This window comes from Sylvia atricapilla, chromosome 10 (genome assembly GCF_009819655.1).
Source record: "Sylvia atricapilla isolate bSylAtr1 chromosome 10, bSylAtr1.pri, whole genome shotgun sequence".
Taxonomy (NCBI): Eukaryota; Metazoa; Chordata; class Aves; order Passeriformes; family Sylviidae; genus Sylvia; species Sylvia atricapilla.
In genome coordinates, this window is record NC_089149.1 from 18,060,918 (window position 1) to 18,067,749 (window position 6,832).

The window sequence follows — 6,832 nt, forward strand, 5'->3', positions numbered from 1 at the left end:
AGATCAGCTGGTAATGGAAAAGCCTTTCCCAGAACAGTCTCCAGCTGATTTTGGAAAGGGTGAGAGCAGCCAGCCTAGATCCCACCACCTTCATGCAGTCAGCATCATCCCTGGAAATTTTTACATCTCTTTTCTTTGGGTAAAGGCCTCTGTGCTGTTCTCTGTACCCAAGGGCTCTGCAGAGGATTTTTTCCACTGCCAGCTCAGTTTGTTTTGAAACCTCGCTCAAAAAAGGGGATTTTTTCCATCAGTCCCTGAAGCAACAAGTGAGTCCAGCCAAGCGTGAGGCAGGTCACTCTCCTCCTTCCCAGCTTTTCACACCATGTGTTTCGTGTCAGAACCGTGACAAGGGCTGGCCCTGGGGATGAGAAGGAGGTGGCTGCTGCAGCCTTTGTGTGCCTGCAGCTCCCTTCCCTCTCTCCCAAGCCAGCACACATCTGCCCCACAGCAGGAGCACCATTCCTTCCTCCCGATCCAGCAGAATGGAGAGCCAGAGATTTATGTACTCCACGATTTTTATGTGCTCTCAAGAAGGGCTGCGGAGGGAAAACTCCACCACTCACAAAAGCCTCCATCTGTGAGTTTATTTATCCGTGCTGGGAAGGCTGTTTATTCTGTTTCAGGGTGGAAACTACACTGGGATCGCAGCTTAATTGTACTGTTTGTTGAATTAATTGCTCTGTTTGATCGGCCTTTCTCTCATCGTGCTTGGGAATGGAATGGCTTTGCTGCAATGTGGGAATGGAGAGGGTTGGAGCTGTTTCTCCTGGCAGCCTGCACATAGCAAGAAAAAGGGGCTGTTTTGGGACAGCACGAAGTGCCTGATGCAAGTCTTGCTGCAGAGGGTGTCCAGGGAGGTCAAGCATCCTGGGAACAGGGTATGGGCCAAAGGCAGAGAAGCATGTGGATGGATAGGATGCTTGGTTGGCCTTTTGCTTCTTTTTCCAGCTGCTCCCTGCCCAGCCAACCACCCAGGATCCATGTGCCCAAGGAGGGAGCTCCTGTCCAGGCTGGCCCTTGCATGACTGCCAGCCTCTAACCACCTCTCCTGCAATGAGAGTGAACACTGTGAGATTTTCAGGTCACCTGATGAATAATGGCATGTAGAACAAACCTCAGCATTATTTACATATTGGAACATTTTTCCCTTCACTTTCATTCACAGTTTTTTTCTTTTCCCTTTCAGGGATGCCAGCAAACATCCAACTCGAGTAAAATCCAGCTTGTTTCACATCCCTTTTTTTCACTTTCATAATCAGTGTCCTCAATTCTTTAGGTTTTGTTCTTGCCTCTCTCATTTCCCACACACCCTTCCCTCTGCTCACTGGCTAAAGCACAGTGACCAGTGGCATTTCCCACACACATCTTTTCGGTTCCCCTCTCTCTCTCCAAAGTGGAACAGCATCAGGATTCCATGGGGATGTCATTGCTCTTCTGCCAGCACGGATGGGACATCTCTCCCTGAGCCACCCCTGTCTGGGGAGTCTTCTCAACACAAGAACCAGGCACTAAAGGGAATCAACCCCATGGTCACCCTCCTGCCATGCTGGCAACATCCCAACACAGACAGCAGACTGAATTCTCCCACTGATGAGACATCCCAGTAGAGTTCAAGGAGTACCTCAAGCCAGGAAGGAATAATCCCCAGAAGACCGACCCTCCCCACACAATCCTGCCCCTTTTACTGGAATCTGCAGGCTCTGGGAATCTGCCTTCCACTACACAGAGTGAGCTGCTGGAGACAGCAAGACGTTTCAATCAGCAGATCTCTGGTGTCTGAGGCAAACCCATTCCTTGCTGATAAGGAATGAATACTGTCTGTATCTGTCCAGGTACGTGTTTCTCTCTCTCTCTATTTCTCTTTTCTCCTTCATAAAGCTGTCAGACCAAAAATAACATATTAGTGGAAGGAAGGAATGTCAGCTGTAATACAATAACGTGGTTGGGAGGCTGGGGGATGTGCGTGCCTGGCTGCTGTGCCAGTCTCTCTGTACTGAGCTATGGCTCAGGAGTGCCTTTCCCTCCTCCTCACCTTGTTCTCCCATCAGCCATGGAAAATGGGATGATAAATGGGAGGGAGTGCTTATTCAGCACCGTTCCACTACCAAAAGCCACCCGTGTTTGACTCTGCAGGAAGATCACACATCCCCGGGACAGAGACTGAGGAATATCAGTCCACTGATAACTCACTCCTGGAAGTGTTCAGTGGATGGATGGGGCCCTGAGCAACCTGCTCCAGTGGGGAGTGTCCCTGTCCCTGGCAAGGGGTGGGACTGGATGATCTTTAAGTTCCATTCCAACCCAAACCACTGGAATTCTGCAAACATGGCAGGGATGGCCAGAGCACTCCAGGCTCAGGCTGGGCCACAGCTTGAAAATCCAGTCTCCTGTGTTGACTGGAACAGGGTCTGGGACAAAACACATAGTAAGAGGCCCACTGCTGAGGTCACCTCTTGATATTAAGGCCAGGAGGGCCTGATGCTTCTCTCTAGTCTATCCAACCAGTTCCTGGCAAAATGCCCTCCATGGGAAAGCCAATGACATCTGAGGGGCCATGTCTTGTGTGTAGGTAGCCAGCACCTCAGGAATGGCTTCCAGCTGGACAAAGCTGATTGCATCTCCTCCTTATCTGCTCCAGCATCTAGAGACCTCTTCTGCAAAGGCAAAGAAGAAGAGGAAACACATAAAGAAGGAAAAGCCTCCTGCCCCACACAGGTCTCTTGTCTTCACCATGAATGGGTGGGTCCCATTCTGACCCCACCAGGCAGGAGCCCTCAGAGGTCAGGCTCTTCTCTCACCTTCCACGCTTCAGGAAGTGGCACTGCCTATTCCAGCCCTTCCCACGGACCCACCCTGGGGCACAGCACCGTCAGGTTTCACAGTGGTGCAGCTTTTCCAGCCCCAAGCTCTGCCTTGAGCAGTGCCATGAAGTGAACTGGCTGCAGGAGTGCCAGGGCTGGGATCCAGCCCTGTGACCCGCTCCGAGCGAGGCTCCCACGTGGCTGGAGCAGCCCTGCTGGCTCCCAGCCCGCTGCAAAGATGTTCCTCCTTCCCACTGAATGTTCTCCTGTTCCTCCCCATTTCCTCCGCCCCGCCACCACTAATGCAGGACCAGGGGAGCTGACAGGCAGGAGCAGGCACATAGACATCTTGTCCAGTGTCCAATTTGGGGATGTGCCAGGCTGAAGGATAAGATTCCTACCGACAGCACATATGCAAATCAGGGCTCCTTCTGCAGTTTTTAATAGCCCAAAACTGATTTAACTCTGCAAACACAAAGACCAAAATCCCTTTCAAAATGTGTGTTACTGTTCCAAAAATTCTGGCTACTTTTGATATGCAAATACCAACCCAGCCTCCTTATTAAACTTGCCAAGTTCTTGATTTCATTTTCTTAGTTCCATCCAGTAGCACTGAAGTTGCACAGAAAGATGCAAAGTGTTTCTTTTAGCAGTTCCTAATTAATTCAATGTCTGGTCCGTTCTGTGGGTTGTTTTCCAGCCCCCTCCTTTTCAACCTAGTCAGTTGTTGGAGGCATCTGAGGTATCCATGAAAACTAATGGGGCAGGAAAGTCACTGTGATGACTCTTCAATTAGCTGGACAAGGATGTGCAGCATCACGGAAAAATGTTTCTTCTGCTAATGAGAACTAACGATCCCTTACCTGGGGGATTCTGTGCTCTGATCAAAGGAGCCCAATCAAAACCTCTGCAAATTTCTGATTAAACCAGACAAAAGAGGGGAGAAAGGCACCCAGTCAGATGCTGAATAGATAATAAAATCCACTTCCCTTTTTCCATCCCAGAAAATGGTAAATCTAATGGGCATGACTAAGCAGCTGTGAGAGAAGACGTGAACAAATTTGTAAAGCAAAGGGGAGTTTAAAGTTCATCTCATTTTCCCCTTCTGCAACATTGTCTGCAATCATATTATGATTTAAAGGCCACCTTTCCCCCAGTGGGAAGCGGGTGAGAAGGGTATGATTCAATTTTGCATGCCAAATGTGATGGGAGAAGGAGAAAGGCCAGGAGGCACAGGCAGAACAGCCACATCCCCTTGGCACTGTTAAATGTGTGTTGCTTTTTCCAGTTCCTCAAGGTACAGGGGGGAAAATAGAATAATGGCACGGTGGCATTTTCTGTCTCAGTTTGTACATGGAAAAACAGCACCTTTCACTACTGGGAATGAAGCCAGAACAAATCCTGACTCGACCAACACCAACCTTGGTAGACCCTGGTCCACCTTGAGAAACTCCCTGGAAGCCAAATTAAAACCTTGCCCTTTTCCAGGAGCTGTTGCCATTCCCTGTTGCATTTCCAGCTCACCAGAAAATGCTTCTGGTGCTGTGAGCTTACACCTTTCTCACTTGCCAGCAGGATTCATCTCAGCTCCGTGTCACTGCATTCCAGGGTGGCAGCTGGGCTGTTCCGGTTTGAGGGAATAGGAAAGGACTATCCCAGAGGCTGGAGAGGAAGGAAGCAAAGCAGCATGTGGCCCTGCCCAGGAGAGCTCTGCCTGCCACGCCTGGCCCCTAATTTCTCGGTAGGTAACATTTTTCTGCCAACTATGTCCAATTCCAGAGGCTTCATGTCAGTAAATGGCCATGGTGATATTGAACCACAGGAAGAGAGGCATAAATGGAGGGAAGGAGCTGTTTGCAGGAAGGGGAAGTGCCAGTGAAAGAGATTTAAGACAGAGGTGACCTTTCAGGAACAGAGCAGATCTGGATGCCAGGAGGTCTCCACAAATCTCTGAGAGGAGGGGGCAGCCAGGGCAGGGTCAGGCTCTGCTCCCAGGGAACAGGGACAGGATAAGAGGGAATAGCCTCAAGCTGTGCCAGGGAAGGCTCAGGTTGGACATCTGGAGGAATTTCTTCCTGAAAAGGGTGGCCAGGCATTGTAAGGGGCTGCCCAGGGGGGTTTGGAGTCCCCATCCCTGGAGGTGTCCAAGGAATGCCTGGACATGGCACTCAGAGTCTGGGCTGCTGACAAGGTGTGGATCAAAGGTTGAACTCAATGATCCTGGAGGTCATTTCCAACCTCAATCATTCTGTCTGGACATCTTTTTTCACTGTCCTTCTGCAAGTTCACAGGCAAGTCCCTTTGCTTCTCCCTGACTGTCCCTTCCCTCACATGGTGGATTCACCTTATTAACAGCACCGCCCTGCACAGGGATCCTCCTCACGCTAAGCACAGTCCAGGGTGTGCGGGTGTGCAATGGTCAGTATTCCCAGTGCCCACCATCCTGAGGGGCTTTCCCCTAAGGAATGCTCCGAGAAGCCACCACTCCCCGCCCAGAGGGCGACCCCGGCATGGGAAAGAGCAGCTTACACTCCCTGGCTGCACACACCTGCATCCCCCAGCTCAATAAAACATCATAAAAGCAGAGAAGTTCCACGATAAGCACAAATAGATCAATAGCATTAGAGCTGCTCTTAATGGCTGCCTCAGGTTTTTCATGCGACGCCTTCGAAAATGTCCAGTAGTGAGTAATTAATGACCAAACCAAGTAATTGCTTTCTTGATTTTTCTCAAAACTAGAATTCACTGAAAGAACTGAGAGCTTTACGGGTGCTACACAGTAAATTAATTCAGTAAGTGCTGATATTACAAGTCTGGGCTGCCTGTTAAAAAAACACGGCAGTGCTGTAGAGTCTGGCTTTTCTTGCTGTCTGAGGTAACCCTTTACAGGCTGCTCCAGCTGCCTGCCAGAGCACAGCTCAGCCCTTCCTCCCCTTTGCTCCTGGGGGAGTAGCTTGTCTTAGAGGAGATGCCAGGGCCTCACAAAGAGGGATTAAGGCAAATTCCCCCCCATGCCCTTTCCCGGTCATAATTGGGAGTGGAATCAGGAGCATGGGGGCTCCTCAGAAGGCACATCAAGGGTGGAAGCGGGACCACAATGACTGCCAGGCACCTTTGAACTGTTTTCATCATGTCCATCGAGCAGGATACCTCCCGTGGTACTTACAACTCCAGCTTAATCCAGGGACTTCTACTCCTTGAGGAGAGGTAAGAGAGAAACCAAAAAGAGGGACAAAATAGCAGCAGATGAGGAGCATGGAGGGACCAAAGAGAAAAAGGCAGAGATCAGAGAGGCTGTCTGCCTCTCCATCACTCTTGGAGCAAGAGGATGGATGTGGCTCCAGTTTCTTTTCACACATTCCATATGCTCAGTTTCTGCTGAATGACATCTCTGAAAACAGCCTGAGGTGTCACCTCAAAGGTGATCCATCACTTGTCAGCTGTACCTGCTGATCCACTGCAGAAACCCAGGACACAGCCTCCTGGCAGCCCTGGCACACCCTGCACACAGCTGAAAGCAAGCTGTGAAACAGACTTCCAACATATCCATTTTTACTCCTTCAACGATTTACACGACTTCAGCCACCACTGACCCCCATTTTTACTCCTTCAAGGATTTACATGACTTCAGCCACCACTGACCCCCACACCACAGGGGGACTTGCATGTAGAGGTTGTCACAGGCAGTGAACAGAAGCACAAACTCTAATCTGCACTCACGCTGCCTGCTTGGGATGCTCACACAACCTGGGGCACCCAAAGAGGAAGAGGATGATGACCAATTCAAGACACCCATCACACAGAGAGAAACCCACATAAAAGTACAGGTCCTAAGAGGGGAGTGGGGATGCAAGTCCAGATCTTCCAATACCTCTGGCCTTCCTCACTTGGCCTGTCCTTCTCACACTAAGACATCTCAGGCAGGGAAAGTTACCCCAACGATCCTAAATTCTCATCATCTGCAGCATGAGACACTCAAAATGAGTGTTGTGAATACATATGTGAGTGTGTGCCCACTTGAGAGAGCACAA